The sequence below is a fragment of the Bos javanicus genome, chromosome 22, assembly GCF_032452875.1.
Source record: "Bos javanicus breed banteng chromosome 22, ARS-OSU_banteng_1.0, whole genome shotgun sequence".
Taxonomy (NCBI): domain Eukaryota; kingdom Metazoa; phylum Chordata; class Mammalia; order Artiodactyla; family Bovidae; genus Bos; species Bos javanicus.
Window position 1 is genome coordinate 30,932,501 of NC_083889.1, and position 18,323 is coordinate 30,950,823.

An 18,323-nucleotide genomic window follows, 5' to 3' on the forward strand; every position below is an offset into this window, starting at 1 on the left:
CCACCCACTTATTCTATGACTGTGGGCAGGTTACTCAACCTCGCTGTTTCTCTGTTTATACATCTGTTTATAGATCTCTGATCTATGAAATGTGAGGAATGGATGAGTTCATATAAGTAGAGTGCTTCAAAGAACGTCTGATACATAATCGTCACTCATTGCTTGCTGCTATCATTACTTTCGTTTATTGTTTACTGAAAGGCTTTGTCTATGTGAAAAGTTCCATGTAGTTTTGCTCATGTGCCCATCTAGCACTTGATAAAACACACAAATGCTAGAGACATTTTTCTGAAGCATAAATCTCAGGATATTCGTTTCTTTAAAGCACTGAAGTGACTTCCCATTGTTGATGCAACATAGCCCAAAGTAACCTACATCACTTTCTCGAAGGTGAGGCCAACCTGTAATTTTTCAAAACCTGTAATTTTGAACCTATGGTGGGCTCCTGAAGCTTACTCCCTCCCATCTCCCTGCACACTTACTCTTGGGTCATGCCTAAATACTTGCTGTATGGATGAGCCAGGGGCTCGCATTCATTTCTGCCATTGAGCTGCTATATTTCCTGTTCAGTTGTGCGTGGGCAACTCCCTTCCACACCTGACAAACACAAACTTGTCTTTTGAGACACCGTTCAAACACTGCCTGCCACGTGAAGCATTTCCCAAATCCCTCAATGAACTGGTTGCTGCTCTGCACATTTTATGTATCTTCATTATAGCATTCTTACACTATCTTACATTGGTCTCTTGCATGGCCTAAATTCCTGCTGTCTTACTTACATATATGTGTGTGTGTGTGTGTGTGTACATATATATATCCCTTGTATTTAACACATAGGGATTAGCATTTTTTTGATGTATAAATAATCCCTATCTCTAAATAATATATAAATTTTCTAAGGCTATTTTCCTTTGTTTTTATTTAAATTGTTAAAGCAGAGACATTACTTTGCCAACAAGGTCCGGATACTCAAGGCTATGGTTTTTCCAGTAGTCATGTATGGATGTGAGAATCAAACTATAAAGAAAGCTGACCACCAAAGAATTGATGCTTTTGAACCGTGGTGTTGGAGAAGACTCTTGAGAGTCCCTTGGACTGCAAGGAGACCCAACCAGTCCATCCTAAAGGAGATCAGTCCTGGGTATTCATTGGAAGGACTGATGTTGAAGCTGAAGCACCAATACTTTGGCCACCTGATGCAAAGAACTGAGTCATTTGAAAAGACCCTGATGCTGGGAAAGATTGAAGGCAGGAGGAGAAGGGGACAACAGAGGATGAGATGGTTGGATGGCATCACCGACTCAATGGACATGGGTTTGAGTAAACTCTGGGAGGTGGTGATGGACAGGGAGGCCTGGTGTGCTGTGATTCATGGGTCACAGAGTCAGACACAACTGAGCGACTGAACTGAACTGAAACTGTTAAATTTCAGGTACTCTTGACTGGTTTTCAACTTATAAAACTAATACATGCCTATGGAAGGAAGTGAAACAAAAGCTAATTATTGTTTTCCCATCCCCATGAGGTCCTGCTCCCTGATATAACCAATAGTGTGCTGTACATCTTCACCTTCCTCTTTGCTAATGTGAATATATACAGTCGTACACACTAGAAGTATAAGTTTCTCTGTAAAATTCTACAGAATAGATAGTTTAGTCTTTGCTGGTAATACGGTCCTTATAACAACTTCTCAAATTCGCCCTTGTCATGAGAAAGCAGCTATAGACAGCTCCTGAAGAGACATGGCTGCATCCCTCCAAACTTTACAAAAGTAGACAACCATTTGGATGTGGCCTAAAAGGCCTACTCTACTGCCCTGCGATTGAATATTTATGTGCACACATACACACACATGTTTAATCTGTTAATTTGCCTTTAAATATATACCATCAAACCATACAAGGACACTGTGATTTGTTTTACTCTTTTAACATCCAATAAGTTAAAAGAGTCAAATAGAATTTCTTTTTCCTCTAATTTCTTCATACATATAAAAAACCTATACACAGTATACATATGCCATAGTCTTAAATAAGTGGGATATGTAATACACACTGTGGTGCGTGAATGTGTCTATATTTTCTTTTTGGTGTACTTTTTTTTTTTGCTTACCCCTTGCACGTCATAAGTTACCTTGACACTCATGTGCATTCTTCTTTAATTTCCTTACTGCTCATATATCTGAGTGTGAAACATACAAACTTCTACGTATGTTGTTAGCATTACTAAAATGGGATCACAAGGCACACCTGTCTCTGCATCTTATTCTTTCATCTCAAAGCTCTCTTGGAAACTCCCCCAAGTCAACTGGAAGAGGACTAATCAATTTTTAATAAAGACACATTTCGTGATGTGGATGTGCGACCCCCATAGACTGTAGCCTACCATGCTCCTCCGTCCATGGGATTTTCCCAGGCAAGAGTACTGGAGTAGGTTGCCATTTCCTTCTCCAGAGGCTTTTCCTGACCCAGGGATCGAACCCGGGCCGCCCGCACTGTAGGCAGATGAAACTTTACCATCTGAGCCACCAGTGAAGTCCTACCATAAATATTATTACCCATTAATTGGTTCTAGCTTTTGGCTTCTATAAATAACACTGAAATATATGTCTTTGTATTTATAGGTAAGACAGACCACCAGATATGGGTTTGTTGGTTTGAACCATGTACAAAATTTATTTTTCATGAATGTTATTAGAATTTCATTTCCACCTAAAATGTATGAGGTTGCTATTTTCAGTGCATCCTTACAAGCGATTGCACTATTACTTTAAATAATGTCTTTGACCATCTGTTAGGTAGTAAGAGTATCTCACTATTACTTCTGAACACTCATGATCTGGAGCATTTTTTCACAGTTACTGATGATAAAGATATGGTCTTTTTGAACTGTCCAGTCATTTCTTGAAACCATGGCTTTTTTTTTTTTTTTGATACCAATAAACTAGTATCACACTATCTTGAGTTATTTTCATGTTTTATCCCCATTGCTATTGACTCCACATAAGGCGAACAGCCTGAGTCTATTTTCTTTTAGGTCCTGCTATTTGGAGTCATGGTGGATATACTCAAATTGTATACACCAAGTGACCAAGGTATACCTATTTTAACTATTTCTCATATAGCCTAAATTCTCTGTAATATTTTCATTTTTAGGTAGCAATGTTAAATGTTCATAGCCATTGTGAATTTTAAAGGTACTCAAAATAGAAATGTGGCAGCCCACCATTAAAAACTGTATTTAATCAACATTATTTACTGAGCTTTTAGTCCAGAAGAGACACTGTGCTGAGCACTTTATATATAGTATCATAATATTTAATACAACAATCTTCTGAGGTAGAGGTTTCTATTATCTACATTATGGCAATGGGCTCTTGGGTGTTTGAGAGTATAAACAACTTACCCAGGCTCACCCTGATCATCTGACTTACTCCAGAAGTTCAGCCCTTAACACCCTGTTATCCAACCAAATTTAAGATACTTAATAGACAGAAAACATTAACATATTTTAAGTTTTTGTTGGAAAATGGGAACATATCTTAAGTTTTACCATAGATAATTTGTCTGATTAGTTCAGAGATTCTATATGAAAGTGAAATTTTTGTCATTTCAGATATTAGATGACTAGGTCCATAATTTCAATGTTAAGTTGTGAGTCTAACAGTAGTTGTCAGAGAGCAACCTACTATAATTGAATAGGAAAAAGAAAAAGAAAAAGAAAAAGCACTAGATTTGGAACTGGGAAATTCAAACTCAGGTCCTGACCAAATCAGCCGTTAGCCATATGATCGTGAATGATCCCCATTATCCTCATCTGCATAGTAGGGGCCTCGCTGTTTGTTGTTGTAACTTCATGAGGTTTCTTGTGAAGCCCCAACAAGATAAAGTGCTTTTTGCTGTTGTTTTCTTCTTCTTTTGAGATTTAACAACTGTATATATTTTGCATGTTTGCATTGTTATTTTTGATGAATCCTTTTAAATAAATTACCAACAGTTTCCCATTATTCCATTCTTCTTAAATACATCAGAATATGTCTCTAAAAAAAGAAGGCTAGTAGGAACCACTTTTCAAAATCAAAATCATGATTTAAGAAATAGGATGTTATTATGATTACTCTACATAATTCATTTTGAGGAAATCTACTTAACTTCCTTGTACAACTGAATTCCACCTGTATCATAAAGGCACTGTGAAGATTACTGTCATGTTCTTAGACTGCTGAAGAGCTTCAGGGAAAAAAAAAAACAACTCCACAGTACTTATATAATCACCATCTATTCTTTCCATCTAATGGCTTTAAAAAGAGAATTCCTCTCAATTACACTTTTGAGGCAGAGAACCACAGTAAAAGCAGGAGACATTCAATGACGCAAGATAATATGCTTTGGTCTGTCTGTCCTTGCACACGCAGCAGAGGGAATTTCAAGTAAGCAGAAGTACTGTAAAGGTTCTTCCACTTACAACCTCTGAAGAAATGAAATAAAATGTGCACTCCTGGATCTTAGGGGAAGTAAACATTTCCACATCTTTGAATCTGCCCTGTATAAGCCCATGGCACCTAGGGACAGCCCCATGCTCCCTGGAGGAGCTCAACAAACATTCCTTGATGAAGATAAACACCTGCTGTATTTAAATATGAGATGAAGAAGTCAGAGCGTAAATGAATCTAAGAATAAACTGGGTGTGTATGAGCACACAGCTACTATTAGCATTATGGGAAATTACATTCCCGCTATTATTATGATTATCATTCTAATGACAAAGGGCTACACACTGTGAAAGGGAAAATTATAAAGAAGAAAGAAAGAAATCAGTTAAAGAGGAGAACGAGTTTAAAATACACATATACGCCTATGCCCAAGAACCCCCCACTAAAACAAAAGGACGTGATTTTTATCACAGAAATTATGGCAGGGGTGGAAAGCATGGTCCACACCATGAAATCTCAAGAGGAAGCAGCTTGAAACTGCAGGAAGAAAATGCACACCGTCTTCTCCAGAGGTCCTTAATCCTTCTTTCTCCAACCAGAAATGCACTTGCCCAACATCTTCCTTCTAACAGATGCCTCGCTGCCTTATTTTCTTTGTAGTTTATTCATATCAATAATGACTAGAGTTAGACTGCTCAAACCTGAGCTAAGTAGAGTGGACAAGAAGGCAGAGAAGGTGCGGAGCAGAGTGTTGCTAATAAGGCATGGAACTTAAAAGTTGCACTGGCTTGTCCAGAGTTAGGACTTTACCTACTGAGGAGGCCCACTGTAAACTGGAGTTTGAACTAATTAGGCCGCTTTCTCACACTAAGCAGTCATTGCTATAACAAATAACCCCTTTTCCCAATAAATTACTGCAAGTGAATGCCACAGTTTGAGACTAACTTTCTGGATGACACTGTGAAATCTCCAGGAGGTCTGTGCTTGCTTGAATGCGTTGCACAGAGGGCAAACTTCTGAAGTCCAAGCCAGGGGCGAGCCTACCTAGAACATGGTATTGCAGTGTGGCCTGGAATGGGGAGATCTTTCTCTAGGTGACAACCACTTACAAACAATACTTGAGGGAAAAACAAAACCACCCGCTTTACTGTCACTTAAATGGCACCCCAGTCAATGAGCAAAATGCTTCCAGAAATAATTTCTCAGGATAGAGGTCTGACGGGAGCTGGCAGGTAACCGCTTTGGCAGATCTTTCCTGACCCACCTGAATGAGGATGGTCGGATGAAACCGAACAAAGCACCAGGTCAGCACTCAGCTCAGTAGGGCCTAACACTGTGAGTAAGGAAGACAGACGGGGACACTGGGAATCCAGGGCCTCTCATTCTTTAAATGCCCAAATGTTTACCAGCTGACCTTCCTCTTTACTGCGGTCTGGGAAGCAAGGTGCATACAATAAAGTTCAAACCAATCAACTGCTTTCAGCTGTTCTTGTGCAATGAATTTTTAAACATTTGGTCATTAAGCCCAATATATATGCAGGTCAGTTTCTGAACAGGATGGGAACAGTTTGGGAGCAGATGCCATGGTGCTGCCTGGTGGAAAGGGGATGGGAAGGGAGCACAGAGGATGCTTATATGGCTCCACCCAGCAGGTTGAATATCTCCCAGCTCTTTTGCCTCCCAGCCCTCCCTTTCCACTGCTTCAATGATCAGGAATAGTTATTAACTTCTGTTGTCACTTCTTTTCATTAATTGAATGGCGGCCTGAAGACCATGAAGAGGAGACCCCAGGCTGGTTTTCTGTTAAACGGACCCCTCTATGAATAGTCTGAAGGTGGTGTAGCTGAAAATTGGCCTTGTGTGTTTGGTGAATGGCACATTGATTTGTTAGTTTCTGAGCAGTCTGTGCTAGATTCTTCAACTTATTTTTGAACATCAATGAGCTGAAAGCTTTCAGGGGTAAAGAATTTAAATCACTTAACCATTTCCCTTTGTTGCATTCTGGTGGCCATATGTATGGGGGTAGCTTTAATGTTGATAGCGGGTTGGGGGGGGGTGGCGTCAAACACAAGATTATATTGAAGATGGTAAGAAAAAAAATAAGATGTAGTGTCCAACCAGTCAGTTTAAAAGGTTATCTTTGTTAGCGCAGCCCAGCAACCTAATTCCAAATAGTTGCATTCCTCCTGAGGAACTTCTAATAGCAACATTCACCAAATTTTATATGTTATAAAATATGCCTTGCCCCTTCATGCCCCCAAACCAAGCAGGAGGGGAAGCTGCTGGAGTTTATGTTTTATGTTAGGACATACATAAAATTTCATCTAGAAGTTACCCAACAAATAAAACTCCAACGTAGCCAGGTATGTTTGGATGGTGGAAAAACAACCAACCACAGCTTGCTGATAAAATTTTAAAACATAGTGGTCAGGGAAAGGCAACAATTTGCTTTATAAGGTACAGCTGGTTAGGTACAGGGTTTTTTGTATGACTACAGCAGCTGGCAGTTTGGTTTAAATTATATCTGAATAGCTAGTAATCTTGATACTATCAAAACTGTAACAAAGCAATAAAGCCAGGGTGTTAAACCTTTTTTCTTTTTTTTTGGTGGTAGCACAATTCTGTACTCCTTACAATATTCACCAATGATTATTTAATCCACACAAATACATTTCTAGTACTCAGTCTTAAAAGTATTCAAACCTAAAGATTTCCATCGAGAAAAGTAAAGGTGTTTTATGAGAGGAAAATCATTATTGACAGGTATCTTTGTAGAATAACTGCTGGAAGGGAGGTATGCAGAGAGTTGTCCATATTTTAAGTAACCAAATATCTAAAAATTGTTAATATGTTGGTAGCATGTGCTGATATTTGTATGCACTCAAATATCAAAATTTTCTTTGTAAAATCAAGGTGAACTGGTAAACCAGTGGCCTCATGACAAGCTACGTTAAATGTAAGATCATTTACTTTGAAGTTCTCATTTGAGAAGAAGCCAAATTATAGAAAATGCTTATGGCAAAATCACTGAGAAGTCTCTCAGTGTTTCCTACAACAGAAAGCTATGTGTATGAGAAAAGTAAGATTCTTTCAATGGAGAAAAATCTCAGATTGAAGACCTAAATTTTTAAGGAAGAAGGATATACAACTGCTCTCCTCCCACATATGTGGAAATATGCTACCCTTCATTATGGACTGTAAGGAAGGAATGACCAAGAAAAGACATCAGAAGGAGAGATGGGAATTTTTTCTATTAACATAACTTCATAATTACAAGGAGATAAGCTAAGAACAATCATCAGGTCAGCTCACTTCTCCCCAGTATCAAAATATTTTCGTAAATCATGACTGTTTCTGACAGAACTGTAAATAAGAAAACGAGACTCCTTTTAATAGCTTTAACCTGGTGACTTGTAAAATCTAGCTCTGTGGGTTTAGTTTTTAAAAAATCTTATGCCATGACGCCAGGACAGTTTATGTTTAATACCCATCTCTTCATCTAACTCTTTCACACACACACACACACACACACACACACATACACACAAAACAATGGTCTGTGCTCCCTCTGTTGGATTCTCAGTAGCAGTTAATTCATAAATTCCATTTCAGAGGTCCCACGCCATAGCTGGGTGCTGCTGCAGCTGCAGCGAGAACAAGATGTGTCATTAACTCAACTTCATGCTTCCTTTAAACAGAAAGTCATTCTGATTTCATTTCTTGAAAATAACTCAGAAAGCAGAAGATGCTTGGTAACACAGCAGAGCCATTTCAGAACTAAAGATGTCTCTGAATGCCCCCAACATATCAGGTCAGATGTTTTTTAAATGTATAAAAAATGTATTAAAAGTAGTTCTCCTAACCATTGAAGTTGGTGAGAAAACATTAATGGAATAATTGATTTTTCCATTCATTCTCTTAATTGTTTTTGTCCCTATGAGAGCTGCAAGCTTAACATAAAAGGACAGAGAGTACTAAAGTAAGAGACAAATCATTTTCACACCCCAGTCAGGGAAATTTAAAGGTTGGAAAAAACCTAGAATTTCACTTATCTTCCTATTTAAAAAAGTAAGTTTCAGACCAAAATTTTTCTATGTACTTCATTGTTATTCACCTTCATTTAGTCCAGCAAGGCCTCCTATGGCTCTTAACTTATGGAGAAAAGCCCATTCATGATAGGTGTGCTACTCTCTAAGTTTTCTTCTTCTTCTAGCCATTCTCTAATTTTGTTTTAGGCTTCAAAAGCTAGAATATTTATGCTGAGAATTTTAATCTCAAGCATATCAGTATTTCAGACTCCTATGTCTGTGGTTTAAATTATCTAGTTATATATCGTGAAACCATATAGATCTTTGTAGAGATCTGCTCAATGTTAGAGAAGGAGATTCTTTTTAAAAGATGAGTAGACAATAATCAGAGCCATTACTAAATGAGCATTTGCTATGTACCAGGCATCATGCTAAGCTCTTCAAATGCATTGCCTCATGTCAGTTTCAGGACCATCTTTAAGGGTTTGCCAGAGCCATTATCATCAGTCTCATTTGGCAGGAGACAACACAGAAGATGAGAGAGATCAAATACCTTGCCTAAAGTCATAAGCCTGATGAGAAAGAGAGCTGGGCTTCAAACCCAGAGAGGGTGATGCCAAATCCTATTCACAGAACAGTGGTTCTCCAGCTTTAGTGAGCAAACAGATCCCCTGGAGATGCAGTTCAAGTTGCAGACTCTGTCCCAGCAGAGTGGGACCTGTGATTCTGCACTCCTGATGAGCTCCCTAGTGAGGCCATTGTCGGAGATCCTCCCAGAATACTTTGAATGACTAGGCTCAAGGCCAGTGGTTCTCAAACCGTACTGATTTCAGAATCACCTGAAGGGCTTTTCAAAACACATATTGCTAAGTTCCATGTCCAAGGGTTTCTGATTCAATAAGTCTAGAGTGGAATGTGCTAATTTGCATTTTGAACAGTTCCTAGGTGGTGCTGATGCTGCTGGGAGCACACTTAGAGACTTGCTCTCATAAGAATGGAACCTGGCCAATGAGATTATAATTCTGTAGGCACTGGGAAGGGATGGTAAGGAAAGTGTTCTCGATCATCCCAGGTGAATTTATAATCAGGTAAATTGTCAAAATATAGTTCAAATGTAGACTCTACAAGTAGTATGTTACGTTTGGAGTGTAGTGTTCTTTAGTAAGGCGCATAACAGATCATAGCTTGTTACCCATCAAATACAATAATACTTTATATTATTCAAAGAATATACATACCATAGAGAACTAACCCCCCACCCCCACCCACAACCATCTTTAAAAAAGAATAATGGCTTCCTTTTAACTGGCTTTTGGTGGGCGTGTCTTTGAAGCTTTATAAACTTTTCAGAGCAGTAACGAAGGCAGCAGTTTGACACCTGGTGAGTTTTTAAAATATGTTTTGGTGTCATTGTGGTACACATTTCTCAAAATGCTGACTCCTGAAGAAACACCCATTTACCCCTGCTTTGGGGTGCATTTCCATCTGATGGCTGTGACACTGCAGTTACGTTGACAGGATGTTTGAGATCCGTGTGTTCACCGCTCAGGCCAAGCTAGAAGAACCAGAGCAGAACCATTTCTGGTCAGAGAATAATTTTCAGAGACATCAGCTGAGGCAAGCAGCCCTGAGTATCTTGCTTGTCTTCCACCAACAAGTCCTATCTGCACACACACCCAAGGCAACACAACGTTGCCCTCTCCCCTTGCGAGAACTCCAGTTCGTGTGCTCTCTGCTCTCATCTTGCATCTTGCATCATTCTCAATACCACTAATTAGAAAACTGGACACATTTGGCAAACATTCTAAAATACTTCAGAGACATAGTATATAGAGCAATGTGACATATACAAGCGTATATACCACCTAAATTAGGAAATAAAACAGCATTAATAGTTTCAATTCTTGGTGTCCCACTCTTAGATCTTCGCCCTCCCCCGCCCCACCTTGGTAAACAGTATCATGCAGGGTTGATATTGTTTCCTTATATACCTTTAAGCTATTATTATATACGGATGGATACTGAGGGAATAAGCTGTATTGTTTTGGAGGTGTGAGAACTTTACATGGTGGTAACAAACTCCAAGTACTTTTCTGCATTTTGTCTTTATTGCAGAGTATACTTTTACATGAAGTATGGCTCTACCCTGATTATTTTCATGCTCTGTCATTATGTATGATATGAATGCACTGCAATTCAGAAACACATTCTTTCATTGATGGACATATGCATTGTTTCCATTTAAAAAATTGTAATAAGGTTACAATGAATATTCTTTAAACTCTTGGTACAAATTTGCAGGGGTTTTCTTGGATACTATTTGGATTCGACTAGATGTGGACTTGTGCTGGTAGCTGCTTATTGAGCCCTTGTAGCTATTGAACATTTGGAATGTATCTAGTCTGAGTTGCGATGTCCTACAAGTGCAAAATAACACACTTTCAGCAACAGCATGAAAGAAAGAACATAAAATATTACTAATAGAATTTTAGATTGATTATATGCTAAAATGATAATATTCTGGATATACTGGTCTAAATAAAATACATGATTAAAATTAACTTGACCTGTTTTCATTTACCATTTTAAAATGTGGCCACTCGAAAGCATTGCTTATATTTGTGGCTCATATTTTATTTTCTTTAGACACGGCTGGCCCAAACAACTCCCAGTGTAGTTCAACCAATTTAGTCTCCCATGAGAGATGTGAGGAACTACCCCACATTCTTGCTTCTATGGGATATTGTTATACTCTCACTTTTGCTATTTTAGCTGTGAAATCATTTCTATTCATGGTATGATTTTGCATTTAATTAATTATTTATGAGGTTGAGAATCATACATATTTATTGTCTATTTTGATTTCTTCCTCCATTGATGTCTCTTGCCCATTTTTTAATTGGGTTATTTTTTATTTTCTTATTGATTTGTAGGTGTTCTTTATATTCTCCCCATGTAGGTCTTAAAAACTCTTTTTTTCATGTTCTCTTTTGATATATAGAAATGCTTAATTTAACATATCCATTTATTGACTTTGGGAACTTGAGTTTCTCAGTAAATAACACTTTGAAACGTTTTACCAGAGGTAGAGGTTTTTAAATTTGTTTTCATAACTGCTTTATCCACAACACAGAGAACAGGGCCTGGTATGAATAGGCACTCCATAAATATTTGTGGAATGCAGTTATATCACCTAGCTGCGGGTTTCTCCAGTCCATACTCTGCCTTTGTCATCAGCTTCCTTCCTCAGGATCTAGAATCACTTTCCTGTTTAGCTTAATGTAGCTTGCTTTCATTCCTTTTGAAGCTCATTGGTTTCATATTTTTCACTCTACTTACAATTTGCACTTACACAGTGTTTCTCAAAGTTCATTGCCTGTAGGAGCAGTTCCAGAGGGTGTTAAAAATTTTATTTGAAAAATAGATTATCAGAGACAAACAGGGTTTGGGAATGAATGGTGGACAGCTTTTTGTATTACAAGACTTCCGGAGCCTCTGACCTGCCACTGTGATTGTGAACATCTGAGAGAGAGGTGGAGGTGTGTTGCATTTCCCAAACTTATTTTACCAAGAGCATTTGTGTTTAAAGAATGATGTAAATCTCCTGCTCCAAAGAATATGATATTTTTAAAGATATGGCTGGACTTATTGGAGGACTAAATTAAAAACCTCAAGACTGCAACCACACACAAAGCAAAATACTGAATGTGGTCAATAACTTGGAAATACCAAGTTTTGAAATTCACACAGATTTAACTCAAATACCTGAATTTTTTAATATAAGTTGCTTTTTCTACTAATTTTAAATCACTACCCTGTTACAATGTCTGGGTGGGCATGTCATCCACATTAGAGGCTATACATAAAATTCATGTAATTAATAGAACATACTAAAAGTTAGCTTTTGTTTTCAAATTAGAAAGAATATTTTTTAAATAAATGCTTTTCAATATGAAAAATATTTGTGTACCTTTTGAAACTTCTTTTACATCAACAACTTAGCATAGGAAAATATTCTTAGTCCTTTTGTTCTCTTTTATTCTAAATTAAGCTCTTGCACTGAGAAAACATGTTCTCTTTTAACATTATAGAAATTAAGATAGGCAGAAAAGCATAAGTAATAAACCTGGTCAAAGTGTGAAGAAAATGTTAAATTTATAAAATTCTTTTTCATTTGTTTCTGGTTTTAGGCTGCTAACTATCTGTTTGGGAGGGGTTAGAGATGGCATGACAGGAAAAAAAAACAGCCACAAGAAGGCATACCAATTTGCTGAAGCCAACTTTGAGGGCAAATTGGCAATACTTGGGCACCCCACGCCAGTACTCTTGCCTGGGAAATCCCAGGGACGGAGGAGCCTGGCGGGCTGCAGTCCATGGGGTCGCAAAGAGTCGGACACGACTGAGCGACTTCACTTTCACTTTTCACTTTCCTGCATTGGAGAAGGAAATGGCAACCCACTCCCAGGGTTCTTGCCTGGAGAATCCCAGGGACGGGGGAGCCTGGTGGGCTGCCGTCTATGGGGTCGCACAGAGTCGGACACGACTGAAGTGACTTAGCAGTAGCAGCAGCATGAAAACTAAAAATGGACATTTTCTTTGGTCCAGTAATGCTATTTCTTGCTATCTATTGTAGAAAAAAAAAATAAATAAATCAAATTATGTACACTAGGGAATCTATTCAGAAATATTCACTGAAATTTTATTTGTCATAGTGAAAAACATAGAAAAAAATGTACTATGTAAATGTTACTAGAGGAATACTCTTTAAAACTTGATACAGACGTGAACTAAGATGAAATGAAGACAACAGTCTGTAATAAGAACAAAGCTGTAAGATACATTTTGAGTTGTAGAACAAAACATACAAAATGATCCCATTCGTTTAAAAAGAACATGAAACTCATATATCTCTACAGACATGATCTAAATGTAATAAATCAATATAGTATGAAAAAAGAATAGTTACATCTGGTGAGGTATATGAATTGGAAAAGACAGTCAAGGGAGATGCAGAAATAATTCTTGTATTGATTCTGTAACTACACATTAATGAAAAAATAAAATGTTATTTAAATTCCTGTTTAGCCTTTTACATTTTTAACTGGACTCAAATTTTAACTGTAGCTCAAATTTTATTAAACAACTCATATCACTAGTCTTTGCTCCTAATAGAAAGGCACAGCTGATCTTTCTCTGCTTGTCATTTGGATATGCATACTCATATTATTTTAAGACCTATTTCCTGAAGATAAGGGGCATAAATCAGAGAGAAAATGGGGGGAGGGGGAAGCTATTCTCTCCACAAGAAAACAAGAGCACATTTTGAAGATTCTCCACTTGACGATTTTTGTCCAGGATGGGACATGTAGAAACATATTTGCCAACAACAAAGCCATGGCTGGCTTTTAGAAACAGAGAAAAATAAAAGCGGCCCTGAAGTGAAATGCCTTTGAAGGCTACCTGTTGTCGTCCACTGTCAACATTCCTCCCCTGGAAAAGAATCAGCGAATATATATGCGGTGGCTGCATCCCCAGACTGGGCATTAGATTAAAAGCATGCCAGAGCCAAGGCACGAGATGCATGCCAAGATCTGAGTATTGTGGGCTGTAAAAGCAGGTAGAGGGGCCTGCTCAGTTGAAACCTGCAATTGGGTATTAGGGAGAGCAGAGAGGCGTTCTGGGGGAATTTATGAACCTATTTGAACATCATAAGTTTGAAATTTCCAGACGAAATTGAGCCTGGTACGGTTCCATTTATCACACTTTCCATTTCAGGCTGGCGGGGATGGAGGGAGTTTAAGTGACAGCGTGCTCACCCTCACCCCCAGGCCACCTGATGAAATTGTGGAGCAGAGCCTGCTTGACACGTAGGAAGCAGATGAGGAGAAGGAGCTAGCAGCAGGGGGATGCGGGATGAGGGCGCGTGGTGCTGGCACTGAGCAGGTAGAGGGCTTGATGGAGCAAAGAGATAGGGAGGGAAAGAAGCCAGGAGTCTGTTAGGAAGACCTGAGCATGACAAGAAGAAGGCTAGCAATGGAAGTCTTGATGCAAAGGGAAGGCAGGAAGGAAAAGAAAGAAAGAAAGAAAAAAAAAAAAACAACCAGCCCAGCTGTTCAAGTACATTGAAAGTGAAGTGGATGTTGATTGAGAACAGCAATCAGTCAGAAAAGCCAGAACAACAAAAGAAACATAGAAAGGGAATGCCTGGAGGAAGAAAGTCTCTTGCATTTTTATGACTGCTTTTAAAATGGGAGAGAACAGTAAAGGTGGGTGGACTGATTTCAGCATCTCTAAATACGTGGTACCTGCTTGGCTGTGGCCAGGATGTTTGGTTGGCTGCCTATAGAAACCTCAAGAGGTAGCTTATCCATGCCCATCAGACATGTGGAAGCTGTTCCTTGATACAGCTGTGCTTCACTGGACAAGAAAAAGGAACCAAGACTGAGAAAGTTCCTGCTTAGCAATTTAAAGAATTTTTCCCCCTTCTGTTTTACCTCAGGCTACTATTTCTCTCTCCCTTTTGAGTTTCTGTTAAACACAGTCAAGATTTTTAGTGTGTTTTTGTTGTATTTTTCAAGACCTCCCTGGCCCTCCCAAAAAGTTACCTTTGAGAAGAACTGATCATGGACTCCTAGAAATTCAAAACTGGCTTGTGTTAATCCAAGGCAATTTTTTTTTTTTTTTTTTTTTTTTGCGGGGGTCACTTGAGACACATCAGTAGTACCATTTTGGAATCACATTTAGCAGATTTTTTTTTTTTTTCTAAACCATGAATAAGTCTGTGTTTTTCATGAAAACAAAGAGCAGATTTTGCAAACAAAGATGGTCATTTATCCCCTGAACGAAAGTGTTTTGTATGTAAACAATATGACACTTCACCTGAGAAAATTAGTGAGCAATTAATGAGAGCGGATTCTGCCTATATCCATTGTCCGTGTCTACCATAGTAAAAAGATTTACCCTTGAAATAAAATATAGTGTTTCTCCTCTTATAGAGGTATCAGTCATTTTGTGAAGTGAAAATCGATAGTTTGATAAGCAGTTAACATATGATTCTTTCAGATAGAATCAAATGTTTCCTTAGGTTTTCAGATAACTACATTTTAAGCCTTTTATTCCAACTCACATGTACTGTATTAGAAATGGTTCCATTCGAAGCTACTGCTGGCACAACAAAGGAAGACTCTCCAGCAAAGCTCAGCAATGCACCTTTTTCACACAAGCTTTTGCATGAAAACTCCAGACCACAGTCAACAACAATCAATGTCTCATGAGACTGCCCAAGTCTAAGTGGTATCTGTTGGTACAGGTGGTCATGCAGAGCCGTCAGTTGTTTTCAAGTACTTCACAGAGAATGCTTGCTACCAAGAACGTGAAAAGAGAAGCTGGTTCAAGAGTGCAATTGATTTGAAAATGACTTAACACTCTGAGCCATGCTTTAGACTTATGGCTAGCCCGTTGTTCTCTGAAATTCAGAGGGGGAGACAATAAAATTAGATGCTCCTTTGGAATTGAGTGTGCTGATCCAGCACTTCTCCTGGCTCCCTACCAAGAGCATAAAATCTGCGCTTTAAAAACGAAAGCGGTGGTGCTCTGATTGGACGGGATGCCGTCAGATACTCCTATGGCTTACGCTTCACTTGGGATCAACTGGAAAAAGTGTGCTAAGAATCTCTTACACAATTACAAAATTTCACTTTCAATGCAAAAATATTTTGCAGGCTAAATGAGAAGTAATACCACTCCAGAGAAAAGCATTGGCTGTCTCCCAGATTAATATGGGGTTATGGTCCGTGATTGGGTTAGATGAGGTAAAAATTTCCCACCACTCTTCCAGATATACAGGAAATTGTTGTGCTTGAAATAGATTTGGGCTAGGTAACTAATTAAAAGAATTTGGATCAAGAAATGTGACATGGAATGTGATGTAGATATTTCCAGTTCTTATTCAGGAAACCTTATTGCAAAAAGGTTGAAAGATAATTGAGAAAATAATTTATATGGTGGTGAGAGTTATTTGTGCGAAGATAAAATACAGAGTCCTTTTCATTGAGATGGAGAAGCTGCCAAATAGCTCTTGGTGATAATTCTATGCACAAAATTTTCATAGTGGGCTTCAGTACCTTGCCAGATGAAAGCTTTTGCTCAGTTTAAAGTTGGAAAAGAGATTTGAGTCTCCACCAAGGATAATGTGTTAAGCTTGGTAATTAAACACTGTTTTTCATAAATAATGCCAAAAGCACATTGGGAACATTGGGCTCATATATTACTGTACTTTTAAGAAATCAAGGGCCTAATAAATTCTTGGTAGGATCACAGACACACATGTACACATACACTCACCCCATTAACATCAGGATATGAGGTGAAACTACATAATTTTTCTAATCAAATATTATTAAACGACATGAGAGGAAACCATGCCTATGGGGTCTGTAAATAATGACCAGTTTTTAAAATACAAGCTTTATCAGTTGCATAGTCCAGTGCCACTCAGATTGTGTTCTAAGATCTGGTGCCAGTCCATGGTCAACCCACAACAAAATAAATACAGAAATTGAGGTTAATAATGCAGAAGCAGTTCTAGCAATCAGACAATGACTGGAATGTCATCATACAAAAATGAGCTTGTGTGTCCTACCATTTCAATTTTGATTTCATGTTTACTGTACTTTATGAACACATAAGCCTAAAATACTAAAAAAATAGTTTCCTCCTTCACAGACAATTTGAGAAACGCTGACATGAACCATTGTTTTAAGCATCGCAAGGCTATTATGTGAATTCACCTCATCTTTGTGTTTTGAGATGGGGCATAATTTAATCTTAGCTTAACGAGGAACACAGTCAGTGGTAACTGACCACTCTGGTTCTCACTGACTCACACTCTTCTCCTTCTCCCCTTCATTTGCTCTACTTTGCTCCCATAGAGCGCTTCTCTCTGTCCCTCAAAAACACCAAATTCCATCTTGTCTTTCACTCTTTCCACTTACACTTCTCTTGGTCTGTAATGCTTTTGCTCTCATTCATCCAAAGGACTGACCTTTGCTATGGACATCTCAGCTTCTATGTCACCTCTTTAGCCAAGGCCTATCTAACTCAAAACTGAAAAATAACTCCCCTTCAAGTCACTCTGTACTATTCTCTCAATGCCACTATCTTGACTACTATATTTTTAAAATGGTTCATTGTCTATTTTTCCATACCAGATTGTTAATCCAATAAGAGTAGGAAACTTGACTATTTTTTCCCTCACTGCTGTGAGTTCAAAGCCTAGGCAAGATAGAGCATATCAGCATGGTGGTTCATTGAAGGACTAATAGACTAAATATTTACATCCTCCTAGTAGAGTGTAACCCCCTCAAAGATAGGTTTCATTTTATTCATTTATGTGTTTCTATTATGGCACCCCACTCCAGTACTCTTGCCTGGAAAATCCCACGGACGGAGGAGCCTGGAGGGCTGCAGTCCATGGGGTCCCTGAGGGTCGGACATGACTGAGTGACTTCACTTTCACTTTTCACTTTCATGCACTGGAGAAGGAAATGGCAACCCACTCCAGTGTTCTTGCCTGGAGAATCCCAGGGACGGGGGAGCCTGGTGGGCTGCCGTCTATGGGGTCGCACAGAGTCGGACACGACTGAAGCAACTTAGCAGCAGCAGCAGCATCTTAGCACAGTGCCTAGCACAGAGGAACTACAAGAAAAATGCCGTTTGAAGACAGAAGTGAATAAACTTCCTCCTGGGAACATCTATCTGGGTATCCCATGTGGCCTAGGACTCAAATATTTGCATCTAAACCCATCACTCATATAAAATAGACAACTAATAAGGACCTGTTGTATAGCACGGGGAACACGACT

The 18,323-nt window shown here is 38.7% G+C and overlaps 1 long non-coding RNA gene across 1 annotated transcript in view; it reads right to left on the minus strand.

Annotated features, from left to right (window-relative positions):
- Positions 1-18,323, minus strand: part of LOC133235672 (uncharacterized) — a 703,684-nt gene that overhangs the window by 71,133 nt on the left and 614,228 nt on the right. Inside the window, exon 7 of the long non-coding RNA XR_009732619.1 lies at positions 9,922-10,015. This is a non-coding gene — a long non-coding RNA (uncharacterized LOC133235672). The remainder of the gene's footprint in view (positions 1-9,921; positions 10,016-18,323) is intronic.